At 42.6% G+C, this 22,588-nt stretch overlaps 1 protein-coding gene across 5 annotated transcripts in view; it reads left to right on the top strand.

Moving 5' to 3' along the window:
• Nucleotides 1-22,588, top strand: part of Esrrg (estrogen related receptor gamma) — a 635,772-nt gene that overhangs the window by 142,920 nt on the left and 470,264 nt on the right. For all 5 annotated transcript variants that reach the window (XM_008834811.3, XM_008834809.2, XM_008834810.2 and 2 more), the window contains exon 2: nucleotides 11,020-11,109. The gene's annotated coding sequence lies outside the window, so the exon portion shown is untranslated. The remainder of the gene's footprint in view (nucleotides 1-11,019; nucleotides 11,110-22,588) is intronic.

The following is a 22,588-nucleotide window of genomic DNA, read 5'->3' as shown; positions in this document are numbered from 1 at the left end:
ACGAAGAAGTAAAGTTGGCTAAGAAGCATCTTAAAAGATGCTCACCATCACTAATAATTAGGGAAATGCAAATTAAAGCCACTTTAACATTTCATCTTACCCCAGTCAGACTGGCTAAGATCAAGAGAACAAATGATACCAAATGTTGGAGAGATGTGGAGAAAGGGGAACACTCATCCACTGCTGGTAGGGCTGCAAACTTGTGTTCCTCAACTGAAGAGTGGATAATGAAAATGTGGTTTATTTATACAATGGAGTTTTACTCAGCAGTAAAGAAAATATTTAAAGACTGTTTGACTTTCACCTGATACACTCTCCCCTAATAACACAATGAAAAAGCTCTTTCTGCAATGTTACTTTCCAAATTGGAGGAAACAGAGTCCCATAATCATGAGTGTGCTAATTTATCTAAGTATTCCTAACTTTGTGGTGTACCATGGTCTGTCTGGCCTCCCTCCCTCCCTCCCTCCCTCCCTGCCTCCCTGCCTCCCTCCCTCCCTCCCTTCATTTGAAACTAGGGAGGGAGCTGGAGCTTGATGTGGCTGGTCAAAACAGCTCAGTGCAGGAACACTCAAGGTGAGCTTTCAAACAGCATTGGTGTTGGGAGGGCAGGTCCTGTTGGCATCTGGCTGGCTGTCTTTGGTGTCCACAACAGTGCTGAGCCTGAAAAGTAACGCAACTCCATAAAGAACCCAGAACACTCTAAGCAATGCTGCTTTTTAGATCCTTCTACGCGTCCTTGTAAAAGTCCATGGCATAGTGACTGAGGGACAGCAGGAAGCCCAGGGACCTAGGAAATTGAGCAAAAGCAGTTTTTTCATTATTCCTTCCTGCTTCCTTTCTGAGTTAAAATATTCAGTGTTGGTCTGAAAAGAAGCTAAAAACCTTATGCAAAGAGCTTGTAAACAAACACCCACTTGAACCATCTGGTTTTCTAACACATAGAAGTGATTAAGCTTCAGAGCTGTGATTGTTAAAATTTTAAAAACACAACAATCCCAAACACCTCCAAATAAATGCCTTATGCAAGTTTATAGGGGAAAACATGATGCTTTATATAGTAAATAATGTGGAAAGGCTGGAATGATTTGTTAATTTCTTTCCCTCTCTCCCATCCTGTCTCCCTCTTTCCATAGTTCCATTATGAGTATTATGTAAAGATATGATTTATGCACTTAAATATGCTACTGAGTCTACATTGTCAGCAACCTGAATTGGGTCCTTTTCTTTACATTAATTTTTATTTTTGTTCTTGACAGAAAACTATGTGTGTTTGAACGTATGTGTATGCATGTGCACATGAGAGGTTGTCTTTATTCCTTCTAGAATACATTAAGCAATCTGAGCTATTTGCAAGTAATGAATTCATGCTTTTTGTCCATAATGACTGAGGAAAGTCAGGTCAGGGGGAAATTAAGTATGTTAAGAGCTCTCATTTTAATTGTGTGATATCGATACTACCTTTATAGTTAATTTCCTTGACAAGTTGTAGGGCATATGGTTTGTATCCTTCATCCATTTCTAACATGGAAATGCTTCCAAATTGGAACATTTCACTTAGGTGACATCACTGGAGGGAAAAAAGAACAAGCGGTACCCTAGATTATAGGTTCTGGAAGCAACACCCTTTCAAAGCTGGTAACTGTGGAAATGGATGCCCAAACGTAGGGAAACAAAGGCCCCCCTCAAGTGAAATCAAATCTGTCTGTGAGGAAGCAGTCGTATCAGACCCCTCTTCTTCTCCTCAGCCTTAACCAGCTGTCACCTTGTCACCTGTAGGTTTCTGAGACCACTGAGGGGAGGAGAGGAAACAGTTCAAAGAAGTGTGTAGTTATGGTAATGGTGATTCAGGTAGCAAACACATTCCCAACTACTTAATGACTCAAACAAAAATATATGTTCACTTTCCCTTTACATAAAATCCATAGTGAATATATTAGTTACTTTTCTTGTTGGGGTGATAAAATACCCCGACAAAAACAACGGCAGGAAAGAGGGGTGCATTTTAGCTAAAATATTTAGAGGAAAGTGCAGAATAGTGGCTAAGACATGGTGACAGAAGGCATGAGGAGGCCGGTCACTCGTGAACATAGACAGGTGGCAGAGAGGGGAACTAAGGCTCACCCTGCTTTCTCCTTTTTAGTTAGCTCTGGACCACCGAGAGGTGCCTCTAGATCCTGTACTATTATCTATCAGAGTGACTATTACTGGTTGTGAAGAATCACTCAAGTAGTGATCTCAAGAGGACTGGTCTATTTTATTACTCTGACTTCAGTTCATGATGTCCAAGGCTGTAAAAATGAACATGATGTAGGATGCAGTGTGAGGAGAGTTTCATGTGTGAAGTGTGCAGACACTTGTGGTGGACTCTTAGTCTCCACCATGAAGGACAGAGGACACTGTGGCACTTTCCATTTACCACTTTCTAAACAGTGCTCTGAGAAGTCAGGTGTCAATTCTGGAATATGTACATATAGTATATTAATATTTTCCTTGGAGTTCAGTGTGATTGTTTCATTATTATTTTCCAAGAAGGGAGAAAGACTGAAGATGTGATGGATAAAGGTGATGAGGGTAAAGATGCCAACAGTATCTATAGATGGGGTTGGAAGACCCTGTCATTCCATGTGTGGGTTGGTTGGGATTGGCGGAGGTGCTGAGGATTGAATCCCCAGCCACATGCACACTGAGCACAGGCTCCGCCATCACTGATGTATCTCCACAGCCTCCATCCGTGTTTGAACACAACCCTGAAACTCAGCTGAACGCTGAGGTCTCAGCCGACCCACATCATTGATAGATGATGGCAGGGCATCAACGCTGAGTTCTTCCGTTTGTGTGTGTCGACTTTCTCACTCCATGTGACAAGTTTGATTTCCTCTGGCCATTCTGTGTTCTCCATGCAGATGTAGTGTGGTGTATTGTAGTCACTGTACCTATCAGGATGATCCATTAAGACCAGTGGTACACTTGGCTTCGGTCATGTTGCTGTAGCTGTGCCTGGGTTGTGTTCACAAATGCTGAGGGATGCCCCTCCTGCATGTTACAAGTGTGTCCTTCCATTGATCTGTGTCCCTGGCCCCCAACTATGTTTTACTCTCAAATTCAACTCTGCTCAGATCTCAGTTGGTTAATTGAGCTGATAATTCAGTCCAGGTCTCTACTGTCAAGGACCCAGGGGTGTTTGAGAAGGTGTTTATTGCTTTGCTTTAATGGAGAGAGTTGTGTTAACATCATGGATATTCCGGTCTCTCTGATGCATATTTGGAACACAAGTGGAGACAGATCAAAGTTTAAGGGTGATACAAACTTGTGGTTTATTGCTTCTATCGAGTTCCTGGTGTATGCTAGGATACTTGTTTTTTGGAATGTATTACAACTAGAAATAACAGATTTAGCTACTCAAGTCTCTCAGAAAGTCAGTTCATTTCATTGGTAAATGATAAGGAGCTGTCCAGGGAGAAGAGCCCTGTGCTTTCCCACGGTGGGGGGAATAAGACTCTGGAACTAAGTTTCCTCAGGCCAGTTGAATTTTTCCATAACTGTGGAGTTGCCAAAAAGTCAGAACGAGGGCTTGGCACGCTGGTTTTGATCAGACCAGCCATCAGAACCATAATGTCCTGAGTAGGAAGTCCACTAATTGAATTTCATTCACTGAAATATAGCAACGTAAGAAGACCAGAACAGTGCTGTTTTTTATGAGGCCCGGAGCCTACAGTCATTTTTAAAATGCGAGTGATGCAATTTCTTGTATCTTTCATTTAACATGCTACTTGGTAAACAACAGTGCAGATTAGTGTATTTGTAATTTAAATGAAGTCCATATATCAAGGCTGAATCTGAAAAGAAAGAAGTTTAGGGAGTGATTCATTCCCTCCTTTTGTGTGTGATCGTCTGTAGAAAATAACAAAGAGGTAAGGAAGAGTGGGGGAGAAAAGGTCTGTGGATGTGGGGGCAAAAGTGGAACTATTTCTAGAGCAGAGTCAATCCCGATAGCTAAATCTTTGTTTTCTTCAAGCACACTAATAAATTCGGCCTAATTCATTTTTTATTTTCTCTCGGGGTCTGCTTGCTGATTTGCCTCAACAAAGGAAGCATCATGTTACACCTTTTAAATAATTGATGCCTCTCAATCCAAGCCTGCTGGAAGGAAACTGAAAATAGGTACCAATTGAACAGCCTCCTTCCTCCCGAGCCGCCTCCTTAGCCTCTCTGCTCTTAATCTTTATTTACTAAAACCTGCTTTTCTCTCCCCTTCAGTTTCTTTGTCTTCTTGATGGAGCAGGTGATGCTACCACAAGGGTTTGCGCTTTACCTGATGCTCGGGATCGCTCATTTACTTCAAGTCACTCTATTTTCTTGAAGATTAGAGGGAGCTGTTTATTGTAAATGGATGTATTAAAGAGCTCTTAATCAGCAGGAATGTTATGTCATCTTCGGCACCAGAGACAGTTTGTTCGGAATATTTTAAAAATAGGCTTAAGGGCTAGAGAGATGGTTCAGCAGTTAAGAGTGCCGGCTGCTCTTGCAGAGGACCTGGGTTCAATTCCCAGCACCCATGTAGCAGCTAATAACCATCTGTAACTCCAGTTCCAGGGGATCCAATACCCTCTTCTGACCTCCACAGACATTGCATGACATGGGTGCACCTATATAGGTGCAGGCAATATACTCACACGCATAAAAATAATAAAAAATTTTAAATAAATAAAATTGGGCTTAGAAATGTCCCTGAGAATCTGATCTGCAGTGTGATTTCTACAAGAGTCATGTTGCCCTGGAAGCTCAGCCCGCTGCAACCTAGCTCATCTCCAGCTGTTCTGGAAGATTCCAAGGTGGTGAGCTCGTCTGTGTTTTCCCCCCAAGGGAGAAGAGCATTTCCATGTTACCACTCTGTGGGTGTCACTGCAGCTATCTAAGGCTTGGAAAAGCCACCACCTCTGGTAGGCCACTGTGGCTGATGGAGTATCGAACTGGTCCTCTGTGGTCTGGGCTTCTCATCATGGCTTTGAGTCAGGTTCACTTCCAGGCCTCATTTTCCTTGCTTGTAAAGAGAGGACTCTGCTAACATCACCACGGTTTCGATCGACAGTGGTCTTCTCTCCAGAGAAGGCGAGGTCAGAATCCACTAGGTTTGCGGTATAATGATGGTATTCCTGGTTTGAGTGAACGGAAGGTAAGTTCTCCATCTTCGTCGACTTTCCTATATCCCCATCGTTTCTCTTGGTCTTTCTATTGGTTTTCCTTCTTTCCCTTTTTATCTCCCTTTCCTTTTCCCTCTTGACTTCCCATGTTTCAGAGAAAGGAGAACGGTCAGCAAAGTGTTAGAATGAAGAATCTTGGCTGACTTATTGAAGAAATTACTTACTTTTAAAATACAGAAAGCTGTTCAATAAATGGAGACAGAGTGTCAGAAATTGCATCAGAAGGTAGCTGATATCTCTGAATTTGGGATTACCAACTAAGGAGGGGCAGATATTGGGAACATTGATGGGAATTCTAAGTTTGAGCTCACCTACACTGAGGGAAATCCTTTATTCACCCATCATGGGGAAAACATGCATCTAAATAAATGGGTTAGTGTCCAGGCTGAAAACTAGCACGTTTCTGACTGGCACTTCCTTCTCATGCAGACTGTGATAGCCTTCCATTTTCTGCCTGGTTAGCTTCCTCAGGGACACTGAAGTCGCCTTTGCCCCTCTACTTTCCCAGCACTAGCAGCTCCGTTGTATATCCTGCTTTGTCCAATATTAACATCTCTGATGGCATTTACTTAACCACTCCTGGCCAAATCTTCCAAGTAATCAAATCTGTTCAGATTCAAATGGACAATATCTTCTGGGAAATCCAGGAAGCCAAGGAAGTGCTGTTGACCTCCTGCTGACTATGTGCTAAGTTTATGTTCAGAAAGAGCTGAGGAACTATTTGCATTTTCTCTTTTAATATATCTTATCCTACACGTTTGCTGCCCCAGTACATATATCCACTGATGGCAAGTATATGTTCCTTAGGCCTTTGTAACTCCCTGGAAGTAGGCTTCAGGCTTTGTGTTCTACTGGGATGTATTTCCAAGGTTAGGAATTCATCGTGAGGTTTTTCCTTAAGAATAGAAAAATTTTCATGTACTGGGTGTACTGTAATGCTGTGAGAGTTCAGGAATATGATGTCCCAATAGATTTTCTTTATTGGAATGTTTACTCTTAACACTGTCTTGGAATGCCATAGCAATTGTTCCTCTCTGGAGGTAAAGAAGTCCTTCCCTTTCCAAAAGAAATGTCTGCAAAATGCAGAGATTCCTGCCATGGTAGATTTGGGGTAGAATAAGGGATGATATAAATCCTACTGCACTGGGGTTGGTGGGGTTGTGTGGTGAAGGGACCTAGGTAATTTACTTACCTATATAAGCCATAAAAAATATTCTAGAAGATAGGGAGGGAATTAAGATGCTTCCTCCTGACCCTCACATTTCGCAGTCACAGCGGAGCGGCACCCTTCTCATTGTGAAGGACTTTCAGGATGCTCCCAGAGCGGTACAATGTATATTCAGGATACTACATCTGCTAGTTCTGATCCTAGAATTATTTCTCATTGGCTTATATATCCAATCTCAGAAGTTAATTAGATGTAAGCAGTTCCCAGGTTGTGAAACAGTGTCTTCCAGTCTCTGTTTTGCAGCTGTTTGTTTGAGATTCAGGAAATTAAATGAGATAGACAGTAGTGAGCTTTCTACTCGCTCATATTGTAAATGAACTTTTTTTATTCTTTAGAAAAAGTATTTCATTACCCCTTTAACATACTCAACAGCAGTTTCCAGAGCAAAGATACATCTCTTTCAAAAGTGGCTATAAAATATTTAGGTTCACTGTTGAATTAATACAGTTATACAATATTGAACTCAGTATAAACCCTGTAAGACATAAAATTGAATGAGTTTTTAACCTTTAAAAAAGATCTCCATTTCACTTTAAAATATACTGTTTCTTACAGAAAGAGTTCATTGGTTTTGCTAATAACACTGTGATGTTGGCGCTTGTGTCTCTAATCTGTCTTTATCTGATGATTACTAGTCGTAATTGGTTGCACTTGGATCCTTGGCACCTGTGTGTGTCTATAAAGCCATCGGGTAGATTTCAATGGTAATGTTTATCACTTTCTTTTTTGAGACCATAACAGGTAACTCAGGCTGGCCTTGAACTTACTCTGTAGGTGAGATAACCATGAACTTCTGCCTCTACCTCCTAAATGCTGGATTTCAGTACATACCACTATGCCCAGCTTATGTGGCACTGTGGATGGAACCCAGTGTTTTGTATATGTTAGGGAGGAACCCTGTCAACTGAGCTAGAGCCCAACCCTTGTAACTAAAATTCTGAAGATGGTTTATCTGGTCTTACTGTTTCTCTCTTCTTCAATACATTATTCACAATTTTTACTAAGAAATTATCAGTATGTGTCAATCATCACCTCTAAAAGCACAATTTATCTGGGCGAATATGGGCCACATTTTATTAAGTACCCACCATAGAGGAACTTGAGATGAATTCCACATGCCCTTCCATGCCCCGTCATCACCACTCACAAATCTCAATGCCCTGAGAATACCTATTCAGAGAACTTGGAAACATGGAGCTCAAGAACCAGTTCTAAACCCATTATTATATCATGTATGTTCTGAATTTTCATCAGTTTCAGAGACGGAGTTTGACAAGTATGCATTTATTATTTTTATTTTATTCGTTATTTTTAAAGACTTATTCTTCCTTTATGTGTATGAGTGTTTGCCTGGTCATATGTATGTGACTATGTATGTGTAGTGTCCATAGAGGCCAAAAGAGTGACAGATCCCTTGGAAATGGAGTTATAGATGGTTATTAGCTGCCATGTGGGTGATGGGAACCAAACTGGGTCCTCTGAAATAGCACCCAGAGCCCTTAACCATTGATCCATCTCTCTAGCCCCTGTTTTTACTGTGTTGTAATTGGCATTGGCATAATGGTGTTTTCATGCCTATATATTTGTACCTCATTCATTCTCACCCCCTCCTTACCCTCCTTTTTCCCCACACTGGTCTCCTCCCTCCTCACAAACAGTCCCTGTTCTGGTCAAGTTATACATTTTCTTTTGAAATGTTTTCAAATATTTATTTCCATTATTATTATCAGTGTGTGTGATGTATGTGGGCATCAGCTTACACATGCCACAGCACATGCATGAAGGTCACAGGAGAACTTTGTGAAGGTGATTGGTTCTCTCCTTCCACCTTGATACACATTCCTGGGATTGAATGCAGGCTGCCAAGCTTGCATGGTAAGTGCCTGTATCCATGGAGACCTCTTGCTGGCCCAAGTAATGCCTTTACAATGTTACCTTGAACCTACAGTCCCCTTGGTCACACCCATGGTCAGCCATTGCTTAGACATAATTGCTCAAATCAGCATATGCAGAACATTTCGTTGAATCAACACTCCTGTGTACCCCCAGATTCCTCATCTTAAAAACCCAAATTAGCTTCCCTGGGCTTCTGGCTCTGCGGTGCCGACTGGGTGGTTTCTCTCCTGATGTCTCTTTACGCAAACCACAGCTTTTTACCAGGCCTCCATGCTCACAATCCTAGAAAACAAATAGGGTTGGATTTTTACACTCACACCTTCCTGCCTCCTGTCTCATTCATGAATCTACTACAGTGTTTTCTGCCAAACTGCCTCCCTTTAGGACTCCATACCCTGTCAACTTCCAGCCTAAACTAGATCCCAACCTATACTAGGCAACCCCAACCTATGTTAGACACCCCGAACCTACACTAGACACCCCCCAACCTAGACACCCCCAAACTACACTAGATGCCCCCAACCTACACCAGACCCCAACCTACACTAGACACCCCTCCAACCTACACTAGATACCCTCAACCTACACTAGACATCCCCTAACCTACACTAGACCCCAACCTACCCTAGATGCCCCCCAACATGCACTATACACTCCCAACCTATACTAGACACCCCCTAACCTACACTAGACACCCCCCAACCTACACTAGACCCCCCCCAACCTACACTAGACCCCCCCTCAATCTACACTAGATATCCCCAACCTACACTAGACCCCCCCTCAATCTACACTAGATATCCCCAACCTACACTAGACCCCCCCTCAATCTACACTAGATATCCCCAACCTACACTAGACCCCCCCTCAATCTACACTAGATATCCCCAACCTACACTAGACCCCCCCTCAATCTACACTAGATATCCCCAACCTACACTAGACCCCCCCTCAATCTACACTAGATATCCCCAACCTACACTAGACCCCCCCCAACCTACACTAGACAACCCCCAACCTACACTAGACACCCCAACCTACACTAGACACCCCCCAACCTACACTAGACACCCTCCCAGCCTACAATAGACACCCCTCCCCACCCCCATCTCTGGTCCCAGTTGCTCTTCAGCTCTCATCCTATGCAAGAATTTCTTTCAAAATTACAACTTTGTTTTCTAGTACCCAAATGCTACTTTCTCAAAGCAAATAAAGTATGATTTCAACTATATCTCCCCACCACCCCCCTTTGGAACATTTGGATATTAAAGGGAAGTTGGGATTGAAACTTCAATCTTCCATTTTTGTCAAACGTTTTTTATCAGTTACCTTGCTTGAAAGACAGGTATGGGGTAGGGGGTGAGGAGGGAAGTGAGGTTAAAGGATGTCTTCATGAACAGATTTATTGACAGCACTGTGGGAGTTTTCGAATGGCAATGCAGACACCTCTTTGGAATGTTCCCTCCTGTTTTAGTTGGCTTTTGTTGCTATGACAAGCACTCTGATCAAGAGCCACTTGGAGAGAAAAGTTTGGTTTATAGGTTACAGTCCATCAAGAAGGAAAGTCAAGGCAGGAACTCAAGGCAGGAGGAGCTTGAAGTAGAAACCACAGAGGAGTGCTGCTCACTGGCTTGCCTTCTAGTCTCACCTGCCTAGGGATGGCCCTGCCCACAGTGGGCTAAGCCCTCCTCTAACAATTAGCATTCATGAAAACGCCTCACAGACATGCCCACAGGCCAGTGTGATGGAAGTAGTTCCTCAGTTGAGGTTGCTCCATCCCAGGTGTGTCAAGCTGACCCCAAGATTAGCCATCACAACTCTCGGGGTCTGCAGTTACCGCATTCACACAGAGAATGATGGAAAATGGCCTGATGCAACCTGGATACTTGTCTCTCATCTCTTATTGTAGCTCCAAGAAATTAGGGTCATTCCGTATACTTGTTGGTTACAAACTTTCCTGCTGTCCTTCCCTGAGCTGTAAGTCTAGATCACAGTTGCTCAGAACAGTTCTTATATCTAAGGATAAAGATTGGAAGAAGAATTAAGTCCTATGTAATTGTCACTTTTTTATTGGTAAAATATAGGCAATTTCACAAGGTTTGACCCAACAGCTTCCTTTGATAGACATGCTGCTTGAAACAGCATTTGTTCATGTTTGATTAAAACCCACTGAGAAGTTTTTTCCAACACAAATTTGTATTTCTCCAGTTAGAAAACTTGTGCTTTTCTGTGTCATCCCATTTGTCTTTCCTGGGGTTTGGAGAAATAAGAAACACAGGCCTCGCTTTTGGAGAAATGCTTGTAATCTCTAGACTGACGTGAAGTACTTCCATCGGTCCTGGGAGAATTTTTTTTCCTGAAAAGTTATTAATGGATGTTCTAATGGGAAATGCTTTGAAACCCTCACCAGTGCTATAAATAAGAGAGAAATGGAAGCTTAATAAATCTGAGGAAGCTAGAGAGGGAGAAAACGTAAAATCGAGGACTGTACCTTTGCTGGAGTGTTAACACAGCCTCAAGTGTGTATGAAAGACTTGTTAAAGGCTGAGCCTAAAGTCATAGCTATCAATGCGTGCTTAACTCTGTCACCTGGGGGAATTTCACTAAATGCGGTGGCCAAGAATTTGACCTTTCTTTTTCTCTTTTTCTCTTTTTGGGTTGCATCCTTGTTCATGTCAATAATAAATACAGCTGACCACCTGCTGGTTCGTCAATGAAGCGATATTAAATTATGAAGATGTAAGGAAGACACCTGAAGCTAACATTGTTGCAGTTTGAAAGGTAAGCTCCTCTGTGCAAGATGAGATGCGATGTTCTTTTAAGATCTGTGTAACATCAAGTTGCGTTGACATTAATAACCATTAATAATAACATCACAAAGAAGCTCTAAGGTTCTCCAGAATTTTGTTGCTGTTGTTGTTGTTTGTTTGAGACAGGGTCTCACTGTAGCCCCAGCTGGCCTGGAACTCGCTCAGTAGACCAGGCTGACCTCAAACTCATAGAGATCTGCCTGCTTCTGCCTCCTGAGTGCTGGGATTAAAGGCGTGTGTCACCACATCCTGGTCTCCAAACAGCATTTTTAATGCTTTCCACAGATTTGATTTTGTGGCTTGTTCTGATGGGTGGATGTCACTGCAAGTGGGTGGCAGGGATCATGTGGCTCCTTGGTCAAGCTGTGGTCCTGTACTTATGATAGACAACCCTCACTGACTCTAGTATCTGTCTGTGAACTCAACTAAAAGTTCCTTACTAACCAAATACTCGGTTCTTTCCATGAATAAAAGGTGAGTTTATGTCCCTCCATTTTTGATGGAAAACCATGTATTTCCCAGGTCACCATCAATTACGCTCTTGGTCTCCTAGACCTAGTGCCCGAACCTTATGGTGATGATTGTCACAGGGGATCTAAATGGGGTGACTGTGCTCCCTTTAGACCCTCCCACAGAGGTGGAACTCCTCCCCTGGGAGAGAAGGGGCAATCCCACTGCTTGCCGTTGAGTACTTGCTAAGAACCTCCAGCGGGCAGTGCACAGGCTTGCTTTCACAGGAGTGTGTGCTCACTCTGTCCACCTGCTTCCCAGTGGTGCCCACTCCTGAGCCCTTGGAGTATTTCTGAACACATTCAGCAGGTTTCTGCTTCTGTGTGAAAAGGGGATTTTTGAAGTAGAATCAGATGGAGCCCAAGTTATTTTACTTACAAACTGAGAATGTTTTGGACAGTGAAAGAATAGGTTCCTTGTTAGAAGTGGAAGGAATGAACGTGGTGTTTGCTGTGTTGTTTCAGTTTGAACTTCTAAAATAGATTTCAGGTTGCCAGTCCTTCATTTCCATGGGACTGGAGTATCGTCTGCTGCTTGGTGTAGAGTCTGTTTGGTTTTCAATATTGGTGGCACTTTGATCTACTTGTTAAAAATTGCAGGTTTAGTTTCACAAAACTGAGAGGTGCTTCACATTTATGCTGTGCAGAAAGGGGCGATTATTTGCACATTAAAAATAGCTTGGTTTTTATAAAATAACTTATTACAAGATTGGTTTATGGAAAAAACTCTTTTAGAGCATTTAAAATATGATTTGATCTGAAAAAAAATCAAGGGTTCTTCACCCAGCTTTTGAAGGCCATACCTACTTTATAAGGTGAGGGAGTTAAAGGGGTAGAAATCGGGGAAAGGTTTTGGTCTTGAGTGAGCTGCATAGGACTGAATTTGTGTGTGCACATGCATGTATGGTGTGTATATGTGTGTGCACACACGTGCCTATATGCAGGTGCACTCCCAGCACATGTCCCTGTGGTAACCAGAAGTGGAATGTTGAACGTCTTCCTCAGTCTCTCTCCACCTCAGTTTTGCAGACGAGGTATTTCACTGAACCAGGAGCTCAGTTTTGGCTAGACTGACTGATCAGCAAAACTCTGGGCTCCTCCTGTCTCTGTCCCCCACAAAGCATGCATGTACCTGGCTTTTTACATGGGTGCCAACAACTCAAACTCAGGTCTTCATGCGTGGGCAGTGGGTATTTTACCCATTGAATCCTCACCAGCCATGGAATTAATTTTAATTTAGAAAAGAATTTCCTTTCTTAAAGTTTCCCAGAGAAAGCATCACTACCTTTATCATCAGAGAACCCAAGGGAAGGAAAAACAAAAAGCAGGCCGGTTTGAGTTTGGAAAAGATAAATCTATTTGTTTGGTGGGTCACATTCTGCATTATGCATGTACGTAAAAGTGAGGTTTGTCTTGATCCTGACTATTAAAAGTTTATTTTTAAACTCAGACCGGGCAGGAATCCAGCGATGCTCTTTGCCCTACAACACATCCTGGGCTTCAGGTCCCCCAGCCTGGCACAATGCTGCTCAGCATCAGGAAGTATTGAAAAGTGTGGATAGTTGATGGGTACTGAGGGTTTTTATCCCCTCTCCCTTCCTCCCTTCCAGTTTTGAAATTCAAATTGAATGCAATTTTCAGCTCATTTGAGCCAGAATATAGTGTTGCTGAGCTCCAGTGGCTCTGAAATTCAAAACTCACAGGGGAAAAAACAGATATCATCTGTCAGATGGTGGGCGAGGAGGCCACACATTTTATTCATGGGAGGCAGAACTCTAGTCACTAATTCCGACCTTTCTGGGGACTAATCATTCACCAACCAACTGATCAAGTAATCAATGGGACTGAGACCGCCAAGCCACCGATCTCATGAAGTCTGAGAGAGGCTCCCCTCCCCCACCTGGCTCTTCAAAATAATTGCTCAAGTCTATTTTGGGATCATTGGTATTTTAATACCTTTTGTTGCAAGCTGAGAGAGGACGGGATTTCTTGGCTATCTCTTTTGTGCCCTTCCTGGTTGTTTTTATTGTTTCCATCTTTAATGAGTCCATTAATGCTATTTCCTTACAACTGAGAATAGCCAAAGGCTTAATGTTGGCTGTGCAGAGATAAATTTTGAGCTATGTTTTACCAAATATGCTGCTGGAAAAAATACGCTTCTTTCTGAAGGCATACATAAGTGCCAATTAAAAAGGGAAGACCTACTCTTGGGTACCAGAGACGACTGTGAGTTTGGTACCATACCAAAGACTGTGAGTTTGGTACCAGAGACTGGGTAGATGCTCAGGACCCCCGAGAGTAACCCTCTGTGAATTGCTGATGCTGGGTATGTGCCCTGGCAATACAAATGGATCTGAACAATGATGATTTGAAGTCCTTCCTTGGATTTCAGAAAGAAGGTCAAACAGCGGTTCTGATCTGATGAGTGTTTCTGGCTCTCTTGTTGGTGTTCACCCTTTAACATGAGCCAAAATTTTCAGGGGAACACGAAAGCCTTAACTAGTCTTCTTAGGCGAGTTTACCCTTTTCCCCCTTTTCTGGAGGTTTGTGAAAATCATTTATGATATTATTTCAAAGTACAAGTGAGAGTAAATCAGCTCTCTACATACTTTTATTTCTAATGAAGTTAGTTTGTAGTCATTAAAGTTGGAATTTCAAAAGTTTTGTAGTAAATATATGATTTGGCTATATATATATATATATAGTGTGTGTGAGTGTGTGTGTATGTATTTACATACTCTTAATGTCTCTTAATGTCTCTGAGAATGTGCCAGCAGGAACTTCCAAACATTCACTTTCACATTAATACAGTGGTCAACCTCTTTATCCTAATATCCAAGCAATGCACTTGGGCATTAGAATCCTGAGAGAAGAGAAGGTCGTCACTCCCTCTCCTTGGTGAGAAATGAGTCCCTGGCATGTTAACTGTGATATCTCACCACAGCTATCGACATATGCTACAGGCCACCAAGAGCTCCTGTGATGTTGTGCTGTATAATGAGGAATATGTACTTGGTGCCTGTCCCATTCCGGACACAGAGCTTCTAATCCACTGGGATTTCCTGTCCCTGTCCCGTAGGAGCATCTTTTGTTGTAATCCCGACACTCTTGAGCTCCTGCATGAGAGCAGGTCACCAGAAAGACAAAGCTGAGATCAGAAGCTTGGAATTTTCATCCCCACCCCCCATCCTCAAGGGAGGGGAGGGGAGCCAGGGGGTGGAGTCAGTAATCAGTCATGCTTCCCTGGTGGAAAGTCCAAGCAAAGCCCTGAACCACAGGGCTCAGAAAGCACGTGGGGGTCCTGGGAGGTGTAGGACCAGGGACATGAAGCTCTGTGACCTTTTCACATTCTCTGTGTATGTCTTCATCTGTTGTTCATATGTAGCCTTCATAACATCATTTGTTAATACTACAAACAGGGAAGATAGCTCTGCTGGGTACTAAGTTCTCTAGCAAATGAATAAGAAGAAGAGCTCATGGTAATATCTAATTTGTAGCCAAGTCAGACAAAGTTGTAAGTAGCCAACAACTTCTCATTAATGTGTAGGTGGTGGTGGAGGGGCTGAGTCCTAAACTTGTGGGTTATGAGGCAATCTCCAGGTGTGTCTGTGTGTGATAGAGGTGTTGTGTGTATGATACACGTGGTATGTGTGTGGTGTGTAGCATGTGTGTTTATGCGCAGTGTCAGCATTATATTAAATTGTGTGGCAGCCAATAGTTGAACACTGAAGAATTGATGCACGTGTGTGTGCATGTGTATGCATGCATGTGTGTGTGCATGTGTGCGCATGCATGCTTGTGTGTGTGTGTGTGTGTGTGTGTGTGTGTGTGTGTGTGTGCGTATGTGTATGGGAATGCTAAACACAGAAATGCTTTGTGTTGAGAAGGGGCAATCTGGTTGATTTTCCCTAAGTCACCACACCTATTTTAACAAGGAATCTATAAGCTACTTACTAAATTAATTAGTAAAGCTCTGTTTTTTTCTATTGAGTGTGAATGAAGTTTCTGTCTTCAACCCAAAACTTCTGCAAGACTGATCAACTGATTAGAACTTCAGAGAGTATGGAGCTTTTGGAAAGTTGCAGGTCCAGAGCCTAATTACCATCCATCCTGAGCTATCTTTGGCCCCTAAATAGCTGTTCCTTGCCTACCTCTGCGTCTGACCTATTTGGTGGGATCAAGATGACAGACATAGTAAAATTTGAAAATCACCTCTCAAAATGATCCTTTGGTTTGTTTATTTGTATGCCCATTTCACCAACTGGGAATTGAGGCCTTAGGGGATTAGGTGATTTACCTTTAATGAAGTCTTGGGGATCCAGCTTCTAAATCAACTAGGCAACTCCGTGAGAGTGGTCAGTCAGTGGCTAAAGGGATTGAACGCCTATCTAGAAGTGAATGACAGTTCCCAGATAAAAGCATGCATCTTCAAACTGAGCCTTCTGTGAGGCTGATCAGCTGATTAGAACTTCAGTGAGTGTGGGGTATTTGGAATATTGCAGTTCCGGATTGTGGAATGTATTAATTTAGCAGACTGCCAGCTTGTACAACTTAAGGGCTAAGAAATCCTGTCAGATAGCCTCTAAGGCCGACAGCAGAATTCTCTACCCTTTACTATAACACAGGTCTCTGAAGTCTCCACAAATGTGTTTGAAAATTATCTTGATTTGTGGATTTCTTCACTGTGCTAATGTAAAAACTTCACAAAACTATTACATTGGAATATGGAATTTGGGGTGACCTGACTCTGTGTTCCTGGGCCATGGTCATTCATATGTGGCTCCAGAATAAACCATCTCTTAGCCCCTTTGAGGTAAAAGTTGGGAATAATTAATCCCTATCTAGTATCCCCTTAAACTGTTCTATATCATTTATTGTTATTGCTTCCAGTAATGCTAGGTAAATATTTTTTATTTGTATGGTCTTAATAACTATTGAATGGATACTCAAAGCATTCAGAGCAAGCATGTATCTATATTTTCTTTTAAAATATTTTATTATTTTTATTTTATGTGTATGAGTGCTTTGCCTACATGTGTATAAGTGCACCTGTGTCATGCTATATCTGTATTTTCATTTCTATTAAAAAATTGTCAATGGGTCTTAAGAAAATGTGGAAGTTTGTACTTCCCCTGACAGTCCTAGTAAGCCATAGTTTTCTTAAACTTTAAAATTGATATTGTCCATTCATTATTGAGGTGGATTCTTTAGCTGTTTTCATTTGCACCTTAAATTCTGTTAAAGAACAATATATTTTTATTAGTCATTTGAACCTTTTTTAGTGAATTTACTTGTTTATATCACCTTGTCCGTTTTCCTTTATTGAAATAGTTGTTTTCCTTAGTTGTTGAAATGTTCTTGTGTACTATTAATGATGACCCCTTAATAAATATTTCTTATGGGCTAGAGGGGTGGTTCAGCAGGTAAAAGTACTTGCCACCTAGTCTGACTACCTGAGTTCCATCCCTGGGGCCCACATGGTAGAAGGCGAGAACTGACTCTCACAAACTGACCTCTGATCTCTATACATACACACACACTCACACTAAATAAATATGTAACATTAAAATGTTATTTGAATGTCTTCTTATTTTTATATTTTACTTTTTTTCCCTTTGCATAATGGTAGTCAAATTATGGCTTTCATCTTGTGTGTGGGGGGGAAAGAGAGAAAGATCTCATTTTCCTGTTTGATTAGCTTTGCTTTTTCCTGAAAGAAAGAAAAATACTGTTTACTTTATTTTCAGCCTTTCATATGGTTTTTCAACATGGTCCTTGGTTCCCATCAGTTGTAGACTCTGTAAAGGTGAGCACAGAGTGCAGGAATTTAGCCTTGGATGGTCAGTGCTCTTCCTGGGGGAATGTATCATGTGACATGGACATGGATTCCAGCACCACCAAAAATAAACCAAAAGATTTTTTTTTCCAAATTTTCCACAAAATAAATATTGCCTCTATGGCCAAGAAAAGACATTTTCCAGCTGATGAAAAAGAAAATGTTGAGAATGGGATTTATAAAACCAATTAATAAAGAATAAGAAACACCTGCCTCAGAAATGGTTCTGGGGGAGCCAAAGGAAGCCAGGATTTTAATTTGAGAATTAGGAGGCCTATGTGTGTCACCCATAATACCCAGGTCCCCTAGAAGAGAGGACCTCACACTGAACATAGTGATGGGGCATCAAAAAAGAGAATGACCCTGATTTGATCTTTAAATATTGTAGTGGTTAGTGTTAACTGTTCAACTCAACAGAATCTAAAAGTCACTTGAGAGAGTGATCTCTGAGTGTTGTCTTGATGGCATTTAGGTAGAAATGCCCACCTACTGTGTGTGGCAGCAATCCATAGGCTGGGATCCTAGACTAGTTAGTAAAGAAAGAGAGCTGAACAGTAGCGTACATGCATCTCTCTCTGCTTAGTGATCGTGGATGTGATGTTGGAGGCTTCACGCACCTGCAGCCTTGACCTCCACACCGTGATGAACCACACCCTTCAGCTGTGAGTTGGAGCAAGCCCTTTCTCTCTTAAATTGCTTTCCCCAGAGTATTTTATCACAACCACAGGAAAAGAAACTAAGACCTTCTACAGGTTTCAAATGATGACCGTCTACTCCCTGACTATGCATACGATTAAAAATTATAATAATGTAACACAAAAAATCATATACTTTCCACTAGCTGCTTGGGACCAGATGGTAACAGGTTGATCCTAAATGAACTTGGATTTCGGTCCTTCGGTTTTCAAGCCTCTGCTGTCCCAACCAGAATAATACCCTTTCACAGGTCAGCTTTCTTCACAAGAGTCATGTGGAGTCCCCATATCTCCCCAGATTTTACAGCAAACCACTCCATTGCATCTGGTTTTTCCTCTTCAGGAAGACTGTGTACTTCCCCTTAGTCCCTTCTCATTGGTAGTTTTCTTCTGTTTGGACTTCATCCCACAATCCCTTTCCAAGCTCTCTAGAACCCCACCCAATAGTCTTCAAGGTGTGTCATACATGTCTTTTCCCTCAGCCTTTCCTGGCCAAATCTCTAAGATGTTGAAGTGTATTTTAGTATTATTTAATTCTTAGCCTGAAACAACTCAGCCTCTTGTGGTGGTATACCCCTACATGTTATTAGCTAGCTTGAATTTTCTGGGAAACGAGTTGTATTTAACGATTCTTGGTGGTCCCTATGTCTTTATCACAGTGAAATCCCCTATCTTCCATCTTCCTAACAATGTCTGGCATATAAAGCCCTCTGTGGATGGAGACCCATGTGCAGAGATGGGAAGGACAGAGAGGTTGCACACAGACTGTGCAGTCAGAATGTACAGTTATCTTTTGGAAATCAGAGGTGAGGTGGAGGCTTGAGCAGGGAGTGATTCCAAAGGAAGCTTGGAAGGAAGTCAGTCCAGGATACTCAGGGAATGGATAACGGGCTCACCTGGTATCCCTGTTGAACAGCAAAGTCTTGAAGGTAGACGGGATGAAGTGGTAATGAACCAAGTTCACATCTTCCTTAGCGTTTGGGGACCAAGGAGCAGCATTCTGAGGCTGCCTACAGTGGCGAGGCGGCGAAATCAGCAGCGTGATTACAGATGAGTGCAGCAAAGAAGGAAGGGAGTGAAAAGGGAGAAGTGAGTCAGAGAGAGGTTCTTCAGAGGGCATGAGAGAAGGGAGATTGCATAGTGAATGTTTCGGAACATCTCACAGGTCAGGGCAGAGCTGAGGATGGCCACTGTCCACTCAGAGAAGAAAGGTCTCCAGCAAGCTGTGTAGTAACTGATGTGGATGAAGTCAGGGAGACAGGGTGTGAGTGGGGGTGTGGGGGAGTTTTGAGGGGAGGACACCAGCAGATGATGACATGGCTGGTCAGGCACTTGTGCTTGGACAGGGCTTTGGGACTTCATCCTCTAATTGAATGATATTTCTGAGGAGGAGGGAGCCTGAGGATGGAGTCTGGTATTCGCATTCAGCTTCTAGGGGAAATAGCCTAAGAGGCTGAATGTCATCTCCACTGCCTCCCCGTGGTCTCCTGTGCCAGTCGTTCAGGCTGACCACAGGCTGAACCGGCTCTTTGAAGCTTCAGTGAAGCTGATACCTCTGCTTGTTCAGTTGGCTTATCCCCACTATCTGGAATGTCCCTCCACATTTTTACATCTTTGTGTCGACCTACCCAACTCCTATTCAAACCCCACAACGTCCAAGCCCTGCTGCCTCTACCCCGCCCCTCTGTCCTGGTGTGCGGGTGCTAAGTACATGCACTCACCTACGCCCCCACCCCCACTCACAGACACACACACACCACATGTACAGTCAAGTCTCCTATGTAGTAATTTCATATTTCTCAATTTTTATGGGGTATATTGTTAATTCTTACCAGTCCCCTGTTTCTTCTAGACTGTCAGTTTCTATTGTGTCCTATCAACCTGGACTGTGCCTGACAGAGTCCAATAAATATTTTTGGAAACAAAGGAGGAACAGAGGGAGGGAGTGGGGAGGGAAGGAGGGAGAAAGTAAGAAACTTTACCATGGGTCTGGAGAGATGGCTCAGCGGGTGAGAGCACTGACTGCTCTTACAGAGGATGTGGGTTTGGTTCCCAGCATCCACATGGTGGCTAAGAAGCATCTGTAACTCCAGTTCCAGGGGATCTGATGCCCCCTTCTGACCTCTGTGGGCATTACACAACATGAGTACACCTATATACATGCAGTCAATATACTCATACACATAAAATTTAAAAATAAAATATTAAAAAAACTACATTGGCCATTTCTAGGCATTAATGCATTTCCATGGCATTAAGTCCATTGTGTATTGTCATGATTATGTAAACATTAATGCATCCATCTGTAGACTTTGCCTTCATCTCAAATACAAACTGTATTAAACAACAGCTAGCTCTCTTTCCTCAACCCCAGGCATGTACGTTCTTTCCGTCTTCTGACTGAATACTCTAGGTGCCTCATGTGGCTGCATCCAGACAGTACTTCTGTTTCTGTCTGATTTATTTCACTCAATGGAGTATGTTCAAGATTATCCATATTGTAACATGTATCAGAATTTTCTTTAAAAACTTAACTTACTAATTTATTTGTAAGGGGGGATGCATTCCACAGTGCACTTGTAAAGGCCAGGGGATAATTGGTACAAGTCAATTCTCTCTGTCCACCATGTGGGTTCCAGGGATCAAACTTGGGTCATCATGCTTGGTGGTGGGTGCCTTTATCCTCTGAGCTATCTTGCCAGTCAAGAATCCTTCTCCTTTTTAAAGTGGAATGGTAGTCCATTATAATTCGCCTTTCCATTGGATGTATTGATGGATGTTTGTATTATTTCCATAAGAGATGGTTAGTTTTAAATGCTAACATACACAATTCATCATGTAATCTAGTGTCCCAGGACATGTTTAGGGCTTGTGGCTCTCAGAAGGGAAGGAGAGGTAGATTGAAGAATTATCTGTGTGCCTAGTGATGTCAAAAGATGTGTCCAGAAGCATGGAGACCCAAGACGGCAAGGAAATCTCCATTCTTCTCAGGCCGTTGGACTTATCATGAAGATGGCAGACCATGAATTTCAAGTCATGGTCAATGCTAAGAGTCAGAATGAGAACACTCAGGCTTTTATTCTTCCCTTTTATTGATACAATAGAAGGGTGAATGACAAGGGACAGGGAGAAGTGAGTCACCATTAAAAGAGACACTGGGGACGAAGGTGAGAGAGAGGAACATGGCATAGGCTCATATGCATCTACCATGGGGCTCAGTGGAAATCTGTAATGAGAAAGCCATGGGGTCTGTGCATAGAGCTGTGACACGTGTTTCACGGCCTAAGAGGCCCCCATGCTGCATGATCTGTGAATGTCCAGCCCACAGCTAATGACAAAGGTTCCACAGTGAACACTGGGTACAAATTGCTTATGTTGAAGATGTTCATCTTTTCAACTAGACTAGTTTGGGCTCATTTCTCTCCATGTCTTTCCACTTGGCAAAGGATTATTAAGGCTCATCTGTGAAGTTCCCTCACCAGCCTCAGTTGAGTTAGTGTTAATGATGGGAACCAGGCTGAACTCTATCCTAACACATTAACTTGAAAAAATTTGTTTTGTGTGTGTGTGCGTGTGTGTGTGTGTGTGTGTGTGTGTGTGTTTGCCTGTAAGTCGAATTTACTGCTGGGAGGTACACGCGTGGCTTCCTCCTCCCACGTCCTTACGACAAACTGAGAAATATTTCTCCAAACTACAGTTTAGGGAATAAAAATATTTATTGGGCTTACTAACAGAGCATATGATGGTGGTGAGGGGCTACTTACAAAGAATGAGCACCCTTAGGCTGATTTTTTCCCCTTATTTCAGCCCAGCTGCAGGTCCTGAACTTGCAGTCCAAGAAGGCAAAGCCTGCCTCCTCGTCTCTCCTACCCTGTGTCCAGCCCCTTCATGCAGTTAAGGCTGACTCAATGGGTGGGAGGGGTGACTCCCTCCGCCTTTCCCTTCCTATGGAGAGTCTTGTAGTTCAATTAGTTTGAAGTAAACAGGTAAGAAACTAGAGAAGACAGCATCCATCCATTTGCTTGCCAGTCTGGCTTGCTATTCGGAGGACAAACTTATCCAACACTGCCGTGTGTGTGTGTGTGTGTGTGTGTGTGTGTACCTGCAAAAGCTAGAAGAGAACATCAGATCCTTTGGAGTTGGAGTTACAGTTGGTTGTGAGCTGCCTGATGTGTTGGGAGTTGAACTCCAATCCTCTAGAAGAACAAGAAGTATTCTTAACCACTGAGCCATTTCTCCCATCGTTCTTGACAACTTCTTAGCTGCTATTTTCTAAGCCTTTAATGCCCCTTGAATTGCCCTCTCTATATGTTCTCCTGAGTTAAAGCTGGGAGAGGCTAGATTTTCTTGTGTCCCTTAGAAACCAGGGTCATTACAGTTTCACAGTCACAATACAGATAGAGGACCACA

This window comes from Nannospalax galili, unplaced genomic scaffold, assembly GCF_000622305.1.
Source record: "Nannospalax galili isolate Female #2095 unplaced genomic scaffold, S.galili_v1.0 scaffold657, whole genome shotgun sequence".
NCBI classification, from domain to species: Eukaryota; Metazoa; Chordata; class Mammalia; order Rodentia; family Spalacidae; genus Nannospalax; species Nannospalax galili.
The sequence above is the reverse complement of the archived record's forward strand: the minus strand, read 5'-3'. Positions and strand labels throughout refer to the sequence as shown.